Below are 21,760 nucleotides of genomic sequence, written 5' to 3'. Positions count from 1 at the left end.
CTGGGTACTGTTCTAGATGCTTTCTATCATCTCCTAAATAAGCTTTTGAAGAGGCTGTTAATTGACTTAACTTGAGTCTTACTCCTAAGTTTCTTATTAAGGAAGAGGGATTTCTGTAGTATCAACATAAGTTGGAGGACAAAGCATGTCATTACACTTGGCATTGTGATTGTATTTATTTATTTTTTTATTTTGTATATTTTTACATCATTTTTCATTTTTGCACAATGTATGTATTTTCATCTTGATTATAGTCCCCAAACAATTCCTACCCCTCTTATTTTGACCGTAATCCCTCCTACCACCACCCCCCCATAGTGTGTCTCTGGTTTACAGTTGCTTGTTGATTTTGATTTTTACTTTATTATAATTAGTCTTCTTCCTGGTCCCTTATTTAGATTTTCTAAATTCCTGCTATGAGTGAGACCATCGGTATTTTCCTTTTTCTTTCTGGCTTATTTCACTGAGCATGATCCCTTCCAGCTCCATCCATGTTGCTGCAAATTGCATGAGTTTATCTTTTTTGATTGCTGAGTAATATTCCGTTGTGTATATGTACCACACCTTCTTGATTCAGTCATTATTTATTTGGGGGGGGGCATTTGGGTTGTTTCCATAGCTTAGCTATCGGCATTGTGACTTTAAAACAGAAAGCACTTTAACAGGAATCATGAAACTTAGATATGAATCCCTCCCCTTCTCTTCCAACTCCAAGATACTTCCTCACCAAGGCCTATAGGAAGTTAGGTGAGTGAGGCCTTGAGCTCTGTTGGGAAGTAGTCCAGGATTTTCTCTCCATGAACTAAGTAAGCAACTCAAGAACAGTAGCATTGGTGGTTTTTGAACATCCCAAATCCTGAAAAGAGTTGATCTTTGGAAAGATGCCTGTACTTCAATAAAATTAATATTGACTCTGTATGAGTGTCTTAGGTCTCATTAACTCCTAAAAACCCAAGAAGAAATTTAGGGAGAATATTGAGTCTTCACTAACTATATTAGTTAACTCATACAACTATATTAGTTATCTCTTAATAAATTACTTCAAATTTGGTGGCTTAAATCAGCATTTATCACAGTCCAGTTTCTGTGGACCAGGAATTTAAGTATTCCTTAGCTGAGAGGTTCTGGGTCAGAGGGTCTTATAGTTGTATCAAGATGTCTGCTGGGGCCACAGTCCTTTGAAGTTTTCCTGGAGTTAGAGAATTTACTTGCAAAATTGCCCCAGCATGAGTTCTTAACTCCACACCGTGTGGGCTTCTTTATATGAATGTTTAAATGTCCTCATAACATCACTGCTGGCTCCCCCACATCAAGAAGTCCAGGAGAGAGAAAATCAGTAGCTGCAATATCATTTATGAATTAACCCTGGAAATCTAATAATGTCAGTTCCACATTTCACTCTTTAGAATCATTAAGTACAGCCCACATGGGAGGAAGAAGGAAGTTAGAGGCCACCTTAAGAAAGGAAGAACATCAAATTTGTGGACATATTCTAAAATCAGAGCACCCAAGGTTGAGTGAGAACTGCATTGATGATTCCTCCAGGAGTCTCAGCAGGGAGTTAGTTACTGGCTTGCCTGCCTGCCTACATTACCTCTGGGGATAGAAACTCTGGTTGTTACTGATTTGGCAACTTGTTTCTGGAAAACAAAAATATGAATACATACAAATTTTCATAATTTTTACTCATACAAAAGTGTCCAGCATGCAATTCACAAATAATAAAACAATACTCTTTACTATAAAGTCCATACAGCAAATTGATTTTCGCAATTGTTTTATTTGATTTTTGCAAAATGCTCGCATCTAAAAATATTTTCTGTGTGCTTTTCTTACATCCTGACAACCAATAAACAAAAATCAAGCCCAATTAGTTTTATTTACCAATTTCCATGGTGTAAATGCTACCACCATACTCATTTTCAAGTTACTAACATATCACTGAAGGCAAAGTTGGAAAGAGACTCACCCTACAGATACAACAGATATAAATAACCCAGAAGCATAAATAATAAAATGAAGTAAAATAACTACAAAATGATGACTTTGGGGTATTTACTATCTTTTAATGTAATTAACATTATATAAAGTATACATAATTTAGTTTTTAAATAAAGGCTGAGTTTAACAATTAGCTTGAAAAATGCTTGAAAAGTTAACAATCAGTTCTTTTTTTTTTTTAAAGATTTTCTTTTTTTTTTTTTTAATAGAGGCATGTTTTATTTATTTATTTGTTTTGGTTGTTTGTTTGTTTTGTTTATACATGCACTGGGTACAGTCAGAAGCACGGGAGGGTTAGAGAATTCACCAGAGCCAGAGCGGGGAGCAGAGCAGGCAGAAGGACCGAAGTACACTGCTGAGGGCAGCAGCGGGCGGCAGGAGAGGTCTGCGCGCCATGTGGGACCCTCCTCCGGTGGCCGGGGAGCAGCCGGGGATCGAACCGGCGCCAGGGATCGAACCGGCGCCACAGAGGCCTCGAGCAGCTTCGCAACCCAGCGCTCAACCGCTGCGCCACCGGGGAGGCCCCAAGATTTTCTTTTTTTTTTTTAATTTATTTATTTTTTATTTATTTATACAAGTACTGGGTGCAGTCAGAAGCGCGGGAGAGTGAGAGAATTCACCAGAGCCAGAGCGGGGAGCAGAGGGACCGAAGTACACTGCTGAGGGGATCAGCGGGCGGCTGGAGAGGTCTGTGCGCCATGTGGGACCCTCCTTCGGTGGCCGGGGAGCAGCCGGGGATCGAACCGGCGCTGCAGAGGCTGAGGGCAGCTTCGCAACCCAGTGCTCAACCGCTGCGCCACTGGGGAGGCCCAACAATCAGTTCTTATGGGCTTGTAAAGCTGACCCCAGCACACATCTGCCTAGAAACACCTTTGCCTTCCACCAGATGGGGAATTCCCACTCTTCGAACAATCAGAATTGAACATATGAACCAACCACAAAAAACAGCATCTTAGGTAAGAAGAGAGAAATAGTTTCAGAGAGAAATATGCATCAGGACAAGGAAGGAAAGAAGAGAAAAATTAGAGAGTAAAACCTGATTGAAGCACAACACACAAAAAAATAAAGTTGGTAGTTAAACAGAAGGATAAGATTGTAACTACTGAGTCACAAACTAGTGATCTGGAAGGTAAAAGAAATAAAAAGAGAGGAGAGACAGCTGGCAAAGCACATCATAAAATAGTATGTTATAGATGAACTGTCATGACAAAAAATGACAGTATTTGTAGATACTCAGAGTCATCATATAAAACATCATGCAAATATTTATATTTCTCACTTGAAATATGCACATGATATTTTTAATAAATTAGATATTAATATATTAACACAACATGTTTTTACTATTCCTGCAATTTGAAAGCCATAATAAATTTAAAAACTAAAATCCTCTTGTACATATTGTGTGCTGCATGTAGGTAGAACATGGTAGGATGTACTAGGTGATAGAACATTTAGAGAGGTACTATGAATAAAACTTTAACATTTATATCGAAATATTTGTCATACTTGTCAGTATTAGTGGTACGTTAGCAGAACTTAAAATTTATAAGATTATGCAAACACAGTTTAAAACTACTCTTTAATATTGACAAATGAACTAACGGCATTAACCATGTGCCAGTTTGTTTTCAAATAAAACTAAAATACACTCTAGTATGCCACTACAGAGCCAGCAGAGGGAGCTCAAACTTTTTTGTTTTGCTTTTTTAACTTAAAAATTCTTTTCTTTTAAAAGCTGCTGGACACTGTAGTTATTATTTAAATAATAAAATGTATTATAAAAATATATTAGTACAGAGGAATATCATACTTTTGGTCAAATAAATACATTCCCAGAAAAAGAAGGATATTAATAATAACTTATTTAGATATGGCAAGCAGTTAAAATTGCACTTTCCATTTATTTTCCAATAGCCTTTAGTTAATAAAAATCAAAAAAGGTAATAAATTCACCCACATTAGCAAACTTCAGGTTACCCAATCTAGATGCTCAAGTTGGACCTTTAAAGAAATTACTTCCTTTTCTCTCTCATCTCTACTTTTATCTAAGTTGGAAATTGTCTTAGTTACTAGAAAGGTTTACATTCTTCCAGTTTTTAGCAATCCCAATGGAAAGAGATCATCTGTTTCTTAATAATTTTAGATTGTAGAGTAAGAGGGACTCGTGCACCTATTCCTGAACCAATCACTGCCGGACAGGATATGTGCTGCGCTGTGCAGACAGACCTCTACCACAGGCCCACCCCGACCGGTACAGTCCCAGCTAAACTGTATGAACTCAGTTAGCAGGACCGTGTTTCCTTAAATTAAACTCCATGTCAGGGGCCTCCCTGGTGGCGCAGGCAGTTGAGCGCCGCACTATGAAGCTGTCTGCAGCATGGGTTCCATGCCGGCCAGCCTGTGAGAATTCCACACAGTGAAGCAGACCTCTCCTGTCCCTCCCACTGCTCCCCTCAGCAGTGTACTTCATCAGTATGCCTGCTCTGTTCCCCACTCTGTCTCTGGTGAATCCTCTCATCCCCCACACATCTGGCCTGTACCCCAGCTCTTGTATGCATAAATAAATAAATCTTTAAAATAAATAAATAAATAAACTCCATGTCAGAAAAAGGATGAATAGATGTCAGGTAGACAAAAACAGCAAGACTGGTGCAGAAGGCAAAAACTTTGAAAAGGAAAAAAAAATTAATTTAGGCATGTTCAGTCTAGAAATGAAGAAGCAAAACAGGCAAAATACTGGGGATTTAGATACCTCTTGCATAATTCCTATTGTTTCAATAATATTCAATAACACAATGGCCACAAGGAGAAAGAATACCACAAACCATTGCTGGCAATACTTTGAGCATTACGAAAAGCTTTTATAGTTTTAAAACAACTCCCAAAATACCAAGAAAAGGATTTTCAAAAGTAAGCTATTTATAGGGTTTTTTATTTGTGGTAACTCTTTTAATACCTAAATCATGGAGATTTAAATTGATGTGTAATCATAAGTTAATCCTTTCAAGACTCTAATGAAAGCTTTGGGGAAAAGATTGTGAGAAAAGGGTATAAAGTAATGACGTGGTTTTTCCAAGGTCATGAATTGAATGAGGAGCCAACCCAAACTGCTGACTCCAAAAAATATGTGACTCATTCTGCTCCACATTGCCATACCTTATTTTAGTTTAGCACAACGATTGGTTTGGGTGGGGGCGGGGGCGGAGAGGGGGTGCATTTTTTTCTTGTAGGTGATTGGCAGAAAATGAAAATAGCCATATGTTTGAAACTCAGCATCATCTTCCCTAGGGAAATAATAAATAAAACAACAGCACACAAACACTCAAATGAAAGCAGAAAATGTGGCACAACAACAATAACAAAAATCTATGGACAAAATTTGCCAGTAGCTAAAAATAACTGAGAGTGGAGTACAAATTGAAGTATCAGAACTTTCAATATTTGGTATGACAGTGAGAACACTAAGAACAAAGTGTCTTTTATTTTGTTTTAACATAATTTCATACTTATAAAAAAAACTTCAAAGGTAGTACAAAGAATTCCAGAATAACCTCCACCCATATTCCCTGGACATTAATTTTTATTGTACTCAATTCATTCTCTTTCTTTACACATGAGTATTCACACACTACATACACATTTTTAACCATTTAAAAGTTGCAGATATGATACTTCTTTCCTGCTATACACATTAGTGTATATTTCCTAAAATCAATGACATTTTCTTATATAACTACAACATAATTTTCAAAGTAGGAAAATTGATACTGGTACACCATTATTTATTATACAATTTTTATTCAGGTATCACTAATTGTCCCAACAATGACAATCACAGTGAAAGAAATTTAGGGTTGTGCATTACATTCTGTTGTTGAATCTTTCTACTTTCTTTCAATATGGGAAGTCCTGAGGATTTGTATTTCATGAAGCTAACATCTTTGCAGAGTACAGGACTATTATTGTGTAGTATAATGCTCATTTTAGGGTTTGTCTGATGTTTTCTTGTTATTAGATTCAAGTGCATCTTTTGGCAGGAATATCACAGACATGATGCTGTGTTAGTCTCAGTGAACCACATTAGGAGGCATATGTTGTTGATTAGTCTTATTTTTGGAGACATTAACCTTGGCTGTTTAGCTAAGGTGTTGTCTGTCATGTTTTCAACTGAAGAATTATGATGTTACATCTTATAATTAATAGATGCTTGGGGAAAATTACTTTGAGATTACAAATCTGTCCTGTTACCCCTCAAACATTTGTTTTCAAACACGTTGATGACTATTGCCTGAATCAATTAGAGTAAGTAACTTTTATTTAAACTTGTTTCTAAAATGTATACCTTTGGGGTCAAAATAAGGGGATTGCAATTGTATGGGGAATATAAAAATAAAATTTATTTTAAAAAAGTAAATAAATAAAATGTATACCAGTCATGTCATGCTAAGGGTTAGCATTGGCATAGGACTTTCATGACAGATTAATTCTTTTTTTTTTTTTCAAAGATTTATTTATTTATGCATACAAGAACTGGGGTACAGGCCAGAGGCATGGTGGGTGAGAGGATCCACCAGAGACAGACTGGGGAACAGAACAGGCAGACTGACTGAAATACACTGCTGAGGGTAGCAGCGGGCAAGTTAGGAGAGGTCTGCTGCGCCATGTGGGTAGCTCCCTGGCCAGGGATCGAACTCGTGCTGCAGAGGCTGTGGATATCTTCATAGGTTGTATCTTAACCCCTTGCATCACCAGAGAGGCCATACAGATTAATTCTTAAAACTTGAAAAATACTGTAATCAATGGAGATGAGGCGAGATATATTCAGTATACCCAACAGTGAGCTAGTAATTGACCATAAGTAGACATGAGGAATTTTATTGGTGGGACGGTGGTGTTTTGACACTGACCTATGGTGATGGTTGCACCACTCAATGAAGTTAATAAAAGTCATTGAATTGTATACCTGAAATATATATTAAAATAGAGAAAAGTGAGTTACAGAAATAATAAAATGATTTCAGTCAGAAAAATTAAGAGTAGTGAAAGTGACTATTCAATGTCATGATTTTTTTTTTTTTAAAGATTTATTTATTTATTTATACAAGCACTGGGTACAGTCAGAATCACAGGAGGGTGAGAGAATTCACCAGAGCCAGAGCGGGGAGCAGAGCAGGCAGAAGGACCGAAGTACACTGCTGAGGGGAGCAGCGGGCGGCAGGAGAGGTCTGCGCGCCATGTGGGACCCTCCTCCGGTGGCCGGGGAGCAGCCGGGGATCGAACCGGGGCTCCAGTGGCTGCGGGCAGCTTCGCAACCCAGCGCTCAACCGCTGCGCCACCGGGGAGGCCCTCAATGTCATGATTTATATAAATAATAAATAACTTACATTTAAATTATGGGTTCCTAACTTTCTTTTTTGTTATAGACCCATTTTGACAGTCTGATAAAGCCTCTATATTCCTACTAAGAATAATTTTTGAATACATTGAATATATAGGGTTACAAAGAAAACATTGAAAAATTATTAAACTATTTTAGTGTTGTAACAATACAAGAGCCTTTAAGATATGCAAGCTAACAGTGATTCAAAATGCGGGCAAATTAAAGTAAAATTTTATTTTTTACAACTTTTACTGGTATGGAAGTCAATGTTGCTTAGCATGATGAAAATGATAAACTTTTTTTATAGTGAAATTAGCAGGTCATATAAAAACATCCAGTTGACTTCCAGTTTGTGTTTTGTTTTTTGTTTTTGGTTATAAGTGTTGACAATCCAGACCCTAAAAATATATTATAATAAATTCAATTAAAGCTCCATTAGCTTGATTAATAAGAAATGGACAAGCTTCTCTCAAGGAATACCAAAATTCTCTAAAGTTGTTTGAGTTAAACTTCTATTATGAGGTTTTTGATATATGGCGTCACCATTTGGCGATCCAGAGAGGGAGTGCAGTTAGCTTCAGTTCAGGAATGTCTGTGCACAGCAAGACTGAGAGTTAATACTGCAGTATTTTTGAAGCATGATATGCATAATATTTTGAGATATCCATAATTTCACTGTGATTTGAAAGTATCTATGATTTCTACTAGGACAATGTCACAGGTAGTTTTGCCAACATTCATTGCCGGACTTTCACTTAAATGATACTGAAAATAAAGATGTCATTTTTTTACCCATCAATTCAAGCACCCTCTGAATCCTATTCCATGGACCCTTTGAGGTTCCAATGACTCTAGGTTAAGAATTCCTCATATAAATAGATGAATCAAGCAGAATTCATAAACCTCACCTGTGGGCTACCTGGTACATTTAACAAATGCCTAAAGACAGATTAAATATATATTTAAAGTTAGAATGTTTTAGGGGAAAAAGAAATTTTTTTATTTTGTCTGTGTTTAGTCTATAGACTTGAAAATAGAAACCTAACTGTTTCTTTCAATATTCTTCCTCATAAAATGTGGTCAAAATACTAAGTGCTGTTAAAAAAAAAATCTGGTGCTGATATATTTCTTTTGGTTCTTTCCATTCTAGGCGTTATTCCAGCCTGGAGTTTTTCTGTCTCATCACTTGTGATAGGAAGAAATTGATCTCCTGTTTCTTATTCTTGTCTCCAGTTGGGCCTGACTTTGTATTCTTGTCATCCTCATCTAAATTTAGATGTTAAATTCTTCAGCTCACTGCAAACAGAAGTCCAGTACATGTTCTTGAACAGTTTATTCTTTCCTGTGACAAAAGTCATTTAGTCCCAAAATGTGTTATCAGGTCCTTTAGCTTTCTAAAAGAAAAATATAAAAAATAAGATTTCTGCTATTATACACTAATCAAAAGAAACATTTCTGATATTAGGAATTAGTATATAGTAAGCGTCAGACTAGTAAAACTCAGATTTGTTTTTTTAATCCATATTGTACCATTGTGGTCACTTCTAAGATTGCGTCTCAGAACCTCAGTCTCCTTAAGTGGAAAATGAATGGTAACTTTGTATCTAATCTTTAACTTATTGGATACTTTTAAAAACTGAGTAAGTCATGACTGTATCTAACATCATCATCTATTTGACCATAATGATGCCTATCTTCCATAGATGCAGGTGGTTTATGAGCATTTGGTATAAGCAGTTCAGTTGTCCCCAGCTCTTCCTTTCAGCAGAAAACTGGAGCAGACACACCCTTGAAGGTTGTAAGCCCCCATCCAATCGTTGACTGACATGGGGCACAAAAGTTGGTCTCCTTCCCTCAAGATGGGACCAGAACTATCCATGGGACTAGCCTGAAGCTAGCTTCCTGCTGAGATGACATCTTGCTTTGTGTTTGTTCCCTTCTGCCTCCTTCAACCCTCTTCTCCTCACCTCCTTCAATGAATCATTTCAATAAGAATCCCCATCTCAGGCTCTGCTTCCAGAGAACTTGACATTGACAGTGCCTTTACAGTAGCATTCAGCAAATCCTTGTGGACTGACTGACTGAATGAATCGTGAAAGTTATAGAAAGCCTAAGAAAGCTTCACTTTATTTTCAGCTATAACCATGTGTTGGGAATATGTCTTAGTAAGTAATATAAACATGTCTGTAAATCTCTGTCTCTTTCTGATAAATTTTAGAAGGAGTTTCCCCAAACTGTTTATTTAATGTTCAGAGGATGGGCTAATCCTAACCACTGGCCAAAGGGATCAAAGTAATGAACTCAACATTTAGGGAGGACAGGAAAGCTGACAGTTCATATTCCCAGAGTTCAGCACCTTTGATTAATTATTTATTACTAATATAAGGGGGTACATTATCAACTTATTAGCAATACAATATTAAGAATGTATGAGAAGACAATGCAGTAAGTGCCCAAATGTGAGGCTAACTTTCAATTATTCAGTGATAGAGATGAGTAATGTAGATGAGTGGGTTGGAATAGATTATACAGCGTGTACCAAACCACAGAGAACAGACAAAACTCTCACTTATCAACATATCTTCTTTTAACTAATAATACAGGATTATTCTTTTGATAAAAAAGTGGAAAAGGCAGTTACATAAGAGTAACTGGAGAGTAGTTACTTACTACTCTTACTGGAGAGTAATTATTTCTTAGGACAATCACAAATACAAGAAATTTCCCATTTTATGAGAATAAATAGTAAAATATTCTTCATTTTTAATTATTAAAAATAATTCTTAATAGGTAAAATGGGAGTTTACAGGCATCCTGTTCTCTACTCAGATAGTGTTACCAGCCCCTTGGCCTCAAATTATTATCTTGCAGTGGGTGTTCATTTGTTAATGAGCACCTGTTTGGAGATCACTGGGACATTCTTAGTTAATGCAAAATTTTACTACTTTTACTTTTGTACTTCTTGAAATAGGGTAGAAGAAATGAAGAAAATAGTGGGCCATTAATAATTTTTTCCATGATGAAGCTGTTTTCACGTGTTATTATGGGATTTTAAGTACTATAAACAACACTTTTAAGAGTTATTTTAGTGATCATGAAGGAAAGACAATTTTCTCATTAAAAGATTTAAGAATATGTATTTGCCCACCATTCTGATTATTAGAGAATATAGGACTTGCCACAGTGGTCTTCTACTCAGTGAAATCTGAATATTTTAAATTTCTTGAGTAAAAACAATTGTTTCTTAAAATATTGATATTCTCCACATTGCCTGGTAGACAGCAGAAATTTTTCAACACATGTTGAAAAAAATATTGAAAATCCCTTGCATTTCTTGCTAGTACTGTCATAACAAGGTAACAGTCTATGTGGCCTAACCAATAGGTCTTGAATTTCTGTAGGCTAAATCTCCAAGGTCAAGGTATCAGCAAGTTTGGTCTGTTCAAAGGTCTCTATCCTTGACTTGCTGATGTCCAGCCTTTCACTATCTATGATGTCACATGTCCTTTCTGTGTACGAATGCATGCCTGTTTCTTAATATCTTCTTATAAGAATACCAGTCATTGGATTAGGGCCAACCCATATGACCTCATTGTATCTTAATTGCTTCTTTAAATGCCCTATCTACAAATTTAGTCATATTCTAAAGAGCTGAAGTTTAGGACTTCAACACAGCAATTTGAGGGGAAGAGGTATGTAACACAATTCAATCCTATATTAGTCTTATATATTTTTTACACATTTTATACAATTCAGTCTTATCAGTCTTATTAGTCTTATACATTTTCATGCTTATCAAGTTTGAATACTAAAAGAAAAAAGTCCTTAAATTATTTCAATGTAAGAATTATGAGAGGGCCTCCCCGGTGGCGCAGCGGTTGAGCACTGGGTTGCGAAGCTGCCCGCGGCCTCTGCGGCGCCGGTTCGATCCCCGGCTGCTCCCCGGCCACCGGAGGAGGATCCCACATGGTGCGCAGACCTCTCCTGCCACCCGCTGCTCCCCTCAGCAGTGTACTTCAGCCCTTCTGCCTGCTCTGCTCCCCGCTCTGGCTCTGGTGAATTCTCTCACCCTCCCGCGCTTCTGACTGTACCCAGTGCATGTATAAACAAAAACAAACAAATATAATAAATAAATAAAAAACATGCCTCTATAAAAAAAAAAAAAAAAAAAAAAAAAAATTATGAGAACCTCCCCTGGTGGTGCAGCGGTTGAGCGCTGGATTGCAAGGCTGCCCGCAGCCTCTGCAGCGCCAGTTCTATTCCCGGCCACCGGTGAGGGTCCCACAAAAAAGGAAAGAAAAAAAAGAATTATGAATTATAGAATCACCCCTTTTTAGCCAATTTTTTAAAATTATGTATGCTAATTATAATTTAGTAGTTGTTTTAAGCTATATTAATATTCTATCTGTACAGAAGCAAATGTTAATGAGACTGCAGTGATAAATTGAACTTCCATCTCCCAAAACTCTCCATATAAATAGAACATAGAACTCTTTGATCTGTATCTCTTCATTGATAACCCCTTTATAAAATTTGGAACATTTAACAACGTTTGAAATAGGAATTTGGAAATGCAGGACATCATGTGTTGTGTTTCATAAACAAGTAAGATAATTATATTGCCTTTTCTGCATAATAAGCTGAATTATAAAATTACTTTGAATGTAACATAAGTTAGGAAAACCTGGGGGTGTTTTTCAGCAGGACAACTTTTCTTTGTTGTAATTATAATGAAAGTCATTTCATTTATATGACAAACTTCTGTTTTGTTAAAGATAGAAAGTTACAACAAAGTATGCTTTGGAATTCTGACTTTTTTTAACCAAAAAATGAGGATCATCAGAAATAAATGTTCTAAGATCCTAGGAAAATGGACAGAAGAGAATTATTATTTTCTTTATATGCTATATCTATGCAAATATGTGATCCACATCACATAGTAGAGAAAGACTTTATATTAGCTATATAAAATATAGCTAGCTATCCTATGCTATATAGGTTTTTGGTACTGGGTTGAGACTGTTCAACTTAGAGGTTAGCCATGAACTGTTTGTAGATGTGTTTTATCAGATGGAAGAGTTCCTGTTTTAGTTTGTGGAGAGATTTTATGATGAATACATGTTGAATTTTGTTAATTTTTTTGTATCAATTGATAATAATCATTTAGTATTTTTACAATGCAAATGTAGTGAATCACAATGATTGAATTTCTGATGCTAAATCAAACAGTCCAGCATTTCTGAGATAAACTCCACTTGGTTGTGATATATTATTTGTTTGTGTTGTTGGACCTTATTTGCTAATATACTGTTAAAATTTTCAAATTTAAATGCTTAGGGGCCTCCCTGGTGGTGCAAGGAGTTAACCACTGCACTGTGAAGCTATCCGCAGTCTCTGCAGCACAAGTTCGATCCCCAGCTGCCAGCAGCAGACCTCTCCTGTCTCGCCCACTGCTCCCCTCAGCAGTGTATTTCAGTCAGTCTGCCTGTTCTGTTCCCTGCTCTGTCTCTGGTGAATCCTCTCATCCCCCCGCCCCCCGCACCTCTGGCCTGTACCCCAGTTCTTGTATGCATAAATAAATAAATCTTTTTTAAAAATCTTAAAAAAATAAATAAAATTTAAGTGTTTATATTCTTGAGGGTATGAACCTGTAGTTTTCCTATAATGAATGTCTTTGTCTGAATTTGGTATAAGGCTAATGTCGACCTCATAAAATGAATTGAGAAGTGTTCTCTCCACTTCTACTTTCTGGAGAGACTGTATAGAATTTCTGTTATCTCTTCTTTAAATGTTCAGTAGAATTTTCTAGTGAAATGGTCTGGGCTAAATATTCTTTTTTTTTTTTTTAAAGATTTATTTATTCATGCATACAAGAACCGGGATATAGGCCAGATGTGCGGGAGGGTGAGAGGATTCACCAGAGACAGAGCAGGGAACAGAACAGGCAGACTGACTGAAATACACTGCTGAGGGGAGCAGCAGGCAAGACAGGAGAGGTCTGCCACTCCATGTGGGATTCTTGCCAGCCGGCTGGATCGAACCTGCGCTGCGGTGTGCGGACAGCTTCACAGTGCTGTGCTCAACCACCTGCGCCACCAGGGGAGGCCGTGGGCTAAATATTCTTTTTCCAAAGATTTTAAGCTATGAAATTGATTTCTTGAATTGTAACATTACTATTCTAGTTATGTATTTCAGCTTATATCTAAGTTTTTGTAGTTACTGATTTTCAAGGAGTTGGTCCTTTTCATTTCACATATATACAAGTTATTAATTTAAGTTCATAGAGATATTTGTAGTATTTCCTTATTAAAATTTTACTGTCTGTGGGGTCTGCAGTAATATCCTGTCTCTCATTCCTGATATTAATATGATGTGCAGTCTCTTTTTTTTGTCTGTCTTGCTAGAGGTTTATTAATTTTACTTATTTTTTTTAAGAACTATTTTTTGTTCCCTTGACTTTCTCTTTTTTTCTGGTTTTGATTTGATTAAAGTCTTTATTCTTTTCTTCATTTTTCTTGCTTTGAGTTTATTTTTCTCTTATTTTACTAAATCCTAAATTGGAAACTTACATTATTGATCTAAGACTTTTCTTCCTCTCTAATATAAATATTTAATGTTATAAATTCCCTAAGAAGCAATGCCTTAGCTACTGTCTCCAATTTTAAAATTTGTTATATATTAAGATTATTAGCCCTTTGTCTGTCTTATATGGCATCAATATTTCTCCCAGTTTGCCAGTTATACTTTGACTTTGTTTTTGTTGCAAAAAATTTAATTTTTATGTAATCAAATTCATTATTTTCTTATTGCCTCCAGATTTTGAGCCGTTACAGTCTTTCATTACACCAAGTTTAAAGAAAAATTCACTCCTACTTTCTTTGTTACCACTGTATGATTTTAGAATTTACATTTAGATTCCTAATTCATTTGGAGTTTATTTTGTTATATGGTGTGAAATATTCTAATTTTATCTTTTTCTAACTGGTTACCCAATTGCCGCAGCACCATGCAGTAAAAATCTATCTTCAACCCAATGCTAGACTAGTCACCTTTATAATATGCTAAATTTCCGTCAGTATTTGGATCTGATGCTGGCTATTCAATTCTATTCCACTGGCCTATTTATCTTTTCACACTGTATGGTGTTAATTATAGAAGATTTGCATGTGTTATGATTTAATGTCTGGTAGGGCTAGTACCAGTTAGTAGTTTTTCTTGTTTCTCTGTTTTCCCACCTATTTTTGCCTGTTTATTTTTCTAAATGAACTTTAGTCTTATCTAACTCCACAATAGCTTGATAGCATTTGTATTGATATATTTTAAAATCCTAGCTCTTTTTCAATTTATTCTATATCCTTTCCAATTATGTGTCATCCACAGATTTGTACCCTCAACATTTAGAGAAACAAGTACTGAGGTAATTTTGTATATTTTTATTTGCTCGCTATGTGTATGAATTTACAGATATTAATGATTTTCTTCTCTCTTTCATTTATTAGTTTTATATACAAGATCTGGAAGGGTCAGTTTACAATTTAGTTTTTAAATAACAGAATATTCAATGGGATTATGCTTGAATTATTATAATACAGCCATTACAATAAACTTTAGAACTATGTTTCCCCATTTGGGGAAGAAGGTAAGAACTTCGTATGCATGAAGGATAGCTGCATCTTGTTAGATGGAGATCTCAAGTTGTTTTGTAGTTGTGTGGAAGTTTCAGGTATAGAACGATGTATATGGGAGTTGAGTAGCCAAAGGGTAGGCTGAACAGTTATCAGTTAATTTACTGTCTCTCCACTTTTCTGCCATTTTGTGAGGCTGCAACTGGCCTGATCAGTTCTTTTTGCCAGTAGGGGGCTCTGGTGTGAACATCCAGACAATAATAGGAAGAAGACAATTCCCTTCCAGAGTCTAGCCTTTCAATACTGTTATTCAGAGCAGATTAGCAGTCAGGATGGCACAAAAGACTTCCACCCTGACCTGAAGTCATGATCTCCCTACCAGTAGTTGCTTGTGAACAGCTACTTTCTGGCAAATAGGTGTCACTTCTGGAGACCAGCTTCAGCCAAGTCGCAAAATCCAGCAGCAATGGGCCTCTTCCACCAACCAGTGCCAGCCTATCTCTGACACCCTCTCTAGCTACTAGCAGCCTGGGTGTTGCTATGAGAGCCACTTCCTCTTTCAAGAGACAGAATCTCAACCCTGGATAGGGGGCAGCCTTCTCCCTATATTTAGTTACTTTATTGTCTGTGTTTTCACAGCCTAGAGATAGTAGCTTTTTTTTTTTTTTACACTTGATAGTTCTGGACCCCTTTTACCAGGGTTTAGTAAATGACCACCTTCTACCATGCAAAAATTCTTTAAATTGGACTTTTCCTACGTAAATAACTGGTGGGGTTTCTGTCTCCTGGTTGGAGACAGAATCATAAGCCCTTTGAGAAATAAATTATTTTTGTCAAGTAAATTGCCTTTTGCTCATTGGGTTTATTAGGATGAGAATAAATGTCCTAAATCAGATTGTATTTTATTTTTATAGTGCACTTTCTGTTCTCTAAGCTCCTGTTCCCCAAAAGAAGAGGATGCACTATGGAACTGATTTTAACTGTGATGAAATATATAATAGGAACTTTTGTGCTTGAGTAAGTATTAAAGTTTTGTGAAGCGTTGTTGTAAATAATTGCCTAAAGTCATGATATAATAGCTAGAGTGAAAATTGATGATGGTTCATAAATTTTATCGGTTGGTACTGTAACAGGGTGGTCCCCAGGAAAGGGGGAGGTTCCCTGCCCCACCCAAGGGAGGGTGGAGCTGAGCAGGAAGAGGAAAAGCTGCAGAAGAGACTGAGGAAGGAAGCAGGATGGAGCCAGGAGACCTGGAGGAGGCGCATGGAGCCTAGAGACACGTAAAGAAACTGCGCTTGTCTTTTGGTCGTGGACTGGGTGACACAGATGTGGGTGAGACCTGTGGGGAGGTGACAATGGCAGCTTTTATCTTGATGTTGATTTTGCTCTTTTCCTTCCGGGCTTGTCTGGTTGTTTGTGACCCTTTTTTGTGGGTCCCCACTGGAAGATGCTTTAGACTTGTGGCAGGCTTTGGGGCCTTGCTCTGGGCCGACCCCATATGGATGGAGTTTTACCCACGAGGGGATGGGTAACTTTGGGTGCTTCATTTAGAAACTAGACTCTTTGCCTTACCTGTATTGTTTTCTAGTTTTTATTAAAGTTCCTTCCCATTAAAGTCTCCTATGTTTTGTGTTGATGCGGCGGATGGCAGAACCCATTTAAAATAGGCAGGTTTGTGGGGCTTGGGCTGCCCCTCTCCCTGTCCTATAACAGATTTGGCGACCACGAAGATTTAGGACAGGGAGAGGGGCAGCCCAAGCCCCACAAACCTGCCTATTTTAAATGGGTTCTGCCATCCGCCGCATCAACACAAAACATAGGAGACTTTAATGGGAAGGAACTTTAATAAAAACTAGAAAACAATACAGGTAAGGCAAAGAGTCTAGTTTCTAAATGAAGCACCCAAAGTTACCCATCCCCTCGTGGGTAAAACTCCATCCATATGGGGTCGGCCCAGAGCAAGGCCCCAAAGCCTGCCACAAGTCTAAAGCATCTTCCAGTGGGGACCCACAAAAAAGGGTCACAAACAACCAGACAAGCCCGGAAGGAAAAGAGCAAAATCAACATCAAGATAAAAGCTGCCATTGTCACCTCCCCACAGGTCTCACCCACATCTGTGTCACCCAGTCCACGACCAAAAGACAAGCGCAGTTTCTTTACGTGTCTCTAGGCTCCATGCGCCTCCTCCAGGTCTCCTGGCTCCATCCTGCTTCCTTCCTCAGTCTCTTCTGCAGCTTTTCCTCTTCCTGCTCAGCTCCACCCTCCCTTGGGTGGGGCAGGGAACCTCCCCCTTTCCTGGGGACCACCCTGTTACAGTACAAATGAATCAGCAGCAAGTTCACTAAGCTTTCTGTTTTTAGGTCTTTTATTTTCAGAACTATAAAAAACCCATTGTAATTCTTGGTAGTTAGAAAAAAATGACATTCTTCTCTGCAGCAGATCTTTTTAACCGAAGGATTTGTGACTGATCCCTGAAGACTAAAAACAGTGTAAAAATTTAGGATGGCTTTTTTCTTTTTTAATAAAATTCTTTGATATATAATTATGACAGAAACTGGCCCTTTGAGTTAGACTGTGCTTCCTGTTTCCATTACAGAAAGCTGCAAACTCTAGTTGTTTTAGAGAAGCAGTTCTCAGACTTTAATGTGTACCACAATCACTTGCTGGGTTTGTTAAAATAGGTTGCTGAATCTCACATAAGAGTTTCTGATTCATTATGTCTAGGGCAGAGTCTGAGAATCTGCATTTCTAACAAATTCTCTTGTGATGCTAATCTGGGGTACATACCAATGTTTTAGGTCAACAACTCAAGACCAACTTCCTCTTTCTCCTTCCAATTCATCCCTCTTTCCTCCTATTTAATTCCAAACTTTTTACACTTGCTATTATCATCCTGAGATCCATAAGTGAGATCTTCCCTTCCATTCCTGTAACTCTTTTTTTCTAACATTTCTGAAACTTGGCACAATTTTTTTTTCCTTTTCTTTCCTTGATCAGCTGACCTTAATATCTCCCACTATAATAACTTCCCATACTTCCCATTGCCTGTTTTAATCCCCACACAGACACATTCTTCTACTGCAATGAATAGTAGTTGTGGGATTTCAGGGAGAAAAGTTTAGGATGTGTTAATCTCTCTCATCTTCTAGTTGCACTTTGGGAACTAAAGGACTTGTAGCATTCTTTAATCATCTAGTTTTGAATCCTCCTTGGAATAAGTTTTAGAAATATGTGGAGTGATTTTTTTTTTGTCTTTTCTGAATGTTATATGACCTTTGTTTTACTCCTGCTCTGCATCCATCTTTAACAGCCCCTTAAGCCCACCCTGATACCCACACAAATTCTTGTTCACACTACTTTGCCTTTCTTTCCCTGCCTTATCTACCTACAATGTTCTTTTCATCTTTGAGATTCATCTCACGCATTACCTTTTCCGAGAATCCTAGATCTTTCTCCCCATAGGCATGTTAATATGTAACTATGTTTTATATCCTACAACTGACAGGGAACTAGGTGACTTCATCTCATTTGGAGTATCAGTGTGTTCTTTGCAACCTCTTTGTTAATTTTAGGTTTCTGTTCCCTTTTAATATTCCTTTCATGATTGTTCATCAAAAGATTTTTCTCCTTGAGGGAAAATATTAGAATAGCACAAAAGATGAAAATTCCTTCATTTTTTTTTATTATTACGAGCATCACTTTGTATCAATCCTACCAATTTCATGTTTGTGGCATGTGGTCAGCACCTGTTAAAGACATATTCTCTCTTTAAAATTGATAACTTCAAATCTTGTAACTCTATTTCTAACATTTCTGAAATTCTCATGATACTCCATTTTAACCACCATGGTTCCTATGGTTCCTGATGCTCTTTTCCTCATTTCTGTTTATTGTCTCATCTTTTCCCCCACAGCCCTCTCATTGACAATGCTCCTCTGAACACAAACCACAGAATTCTGTCTTCCTTTTTGTGTCCACTCTGACAAAGTCCTAGTATTGGGATCATGGTCTAGAGTGGTAACTTTGTCTCATACAAATAAATCTGAAGACTAACAAAAAATCAGCATTCTGACATATATCTTAAACACTATACCATGTAACTTCTTGTGATATATTTTCAGCAAAGAATAACAGAAGATGCAAAGGTAGGGCAGCCTTTCTCAACTAGTTCTATGAGAGAATTAAGTTTTCTCGCATTGCCATCTATTGAATGCAATGAATTAACTTCTCTCCTTTGGCATCTGGGATATAGCACAAGTTATGTAGGCATCTTGGAATAATTGAGAAAATTGTCCATCAAATCACTTCCTCATGTTTTGTGACTCAGATGAGTAGAGAATGTGGCTTTTTGAGTTCTCCGAAGGACAGGTGTTTGGATAGTATGAAAAGTTTTCTGATTGTTTCAGGTGATGTCCTGCCATGTCAAGGAAAATCCCCACTTGGAGCAAAAGCACATTTAACCTTAAGCTTTAGAGTCCCTCACTGATGTAAACTTTTCCGAAGGTCTTTGGAGGGATCAAAGAAATTTCAAATTTGTCAGTTTTTAGTTCTTAAATAGGAAATTTCAAATTTGTCAGTTTTTAGTTCTTAAATGGGAAAAATGAATGTTTCAGACCCCACAAAATCTGGATCTGCTGCTGCTTTTCTCATTTTTTTTTTTCGTTTTTTTTTTTATAGAGGCATTTTTTATTATTTATTTATTTGTTTGTTTGTTTTGTTTATACATGCACTGGGTACAGTCAGAAGTGCGGGAGGGTGAGAGAATTCACCAGAGCCAGAGCGGGGAGCAGAGCAGGCAGAAGGACCGAAGTACACTGCTGAGGGGAGCAGCGGGCGGCAGGAGAGGTCTGCGTGCCATGTGGGACCCTCCTCCCATGGCCGGGGAGCAGCTGGGGATCGAACTGGTACCGCAGAGGCCGCGGGCAGCATCGCAACCCAGCGCTCAACCGCTGAGCCAACGGGGAGGCCCCTGCTGCTGCTTTTCTTATTAAACCACATCCATCTGAAAATCCATATTAACTACCTTACATGACTTCTAAAACTGTCTTAAGCCAGTTATATTACATGGATCTCATTCAGGGTCTATGTAAAATATTTTTACTTGCCATAGGTAACATCTTGTTACCTGATACACAGGTTACACAAAAATGACTTGGGCAATCCATGTACAATGGCTCTGAAATCATGTCTTGTTGGCACTGTGTAACAGTAAGCAGTCTGCAGACACGCATGGAGAGAGAGAGAGTTCCGGCACCAGCACATGCAGGTACCAGTCTGAGGAGCTAGAACTTGGCCTTTCTTTGTCTCTTGATCTTTATTTCCCCTCTTTTTTTTTTTTTTGTCAAATATAACAGTAAAGAAAGTAAGATGGGAAGGGAAGGAAGCAAGCAGAAAGGAAAAAAAAACAATTTGCTAGGGATGATATTTCAAAAATAATCTCAGTTAATTTTTTAGACATACTGCTGCCTTTTGACACTGTCCTCAATTATGTACTGTTTATTTCCACTGCATATGCATACAGATATAGACATACATCTATGTGTGTACAGGTAATACGTTTGAAACTATGTAATTTAAATGTGAGATTACAAAAGAATTCACTATGAATCATATCATTTCTTTTGATAAATTCCCATTCACTCCCTCACAATATACTAAACCACTAGCAGTATAGATTATCTTTAGTATAATGTGATTATTACTGTCATTTGAATTATATAATCAGATATATATTTCTGGAGTTTTAAACCCTCTCAAACTACATAAGAACCTTATATTTTTTCCTTTGAAATTTTTGGAATATAATTTCTTAAGTTTAGGAAAATTGATATAATTTATATTTTAATTTCTAAAATTATATTATGCCCAACATTTCTCTCCAGAACAATGACAAACTCTAAAATAATAAAATTTGAGCTCCTTAACATTGTCTCTCCCACATCATCTCCTGTCATTTCCACCTTCATACTTTATGTTCCATCAAAATCGGTCAGCTAATCCAATTGACTCTAGGGCTAATGATAAGACTTAACTATGTGCAAAAAGACCTATCTTCTGTAGCCCATCCACATAGATTTTTCCTCTTTACAAATGGTTAAATTGCTAGCTAGCATGCCAAAATTTTTAATAAAAATATTGGTAAGGGTGGTGTTAATTCTAAAAGATGGAGAATAATTACCATAACTGTTTTAAACTTAATGGGAAAAAACAAAGAAGCAAATGTATCTCAGTGAAAATTTTTAAAAATCACTTGACATTGCAGAATTATGCAAAGATCAGCTGCTGCAGCTTTGTTTTACTGACAATCCTTGTCGTTCCAGGAAAGATACAGTATGTAGGGCCTCTCCTGGTGGCTCAGGCGGTTGAGCACAGCACTGTGAAGCTCTCTGCAGCTTCTGCAGCGCCAGTTCGATCCTGGCTGGCCAGGGAGATACGCACATGATGTAGCAGACCTCTCCTTTCTCATCCCCTGCTCCCCTCAGCATTGTATTTTGTCAGTCTGCCTGTTTTGTTCCCCGCTCTGTCTCTGGTGAATCCTTTCACCCTCCCGCGCATCTGGTCTGTACCCCGGTTCTTGTATAAATAAATAAATAAATCTTTAAAAAAAAAAAAAAAGATATTGTATGCAAAGCTATAAATAAACAAATCCTAAATAGTTCTCCTAAGATTGCAGTTATCTTGGACAACTAGTGATATCTTTTGATGGGAAATGTAAGCTACTGTCCCATGGAAAATAAGATTCTTTTGCACT

General features: G+C 37.3%; 1 long non-coding RNA gene across 1 annotated transcript in view; it reads right to left on the bottom strand.

The window, feature by feature from the left end:
* Window positions 1–8,380: 8,380 nt before the first annotated feature.
* The window catches only part of LOC119259863 (uncharacterized), a 39,787-nt gene continuing 26,407 nt past the window's right edge, over window positions 8,381–21,760 (bottom strand). Inside the window, exon 4 of the long non-coding RNA XR_008554242.1 lies at window positions 8,381–8,778. This is a non-coding gene — a long non-coding RNA (uncharacterized LOC119259863). The remainder of the gene's footprint in view (window positions 8,779–21,760) is intronic.

This window comes from Talpa occidentalis, unplaced genomic scaffold, assembly GCF_014898055.3.
Source record: "Talpa occidentalis isolate TD23 unplaced genomic scaffold, MPIMG_talOcc4v2.1 talOcc4.5, whole genome shotgun sequence".
NCBI lineage: Eukaryota > Metazoa > Chordata > Mammalia > Eulipotyphla > Talpidae > Talpa > Talpa occidentalis.
The sequence above is the reverse complement of the archived record's forward strand: the minus strand, read 5'-3'. Positions and strand labels throughout refer to the sequence as shown.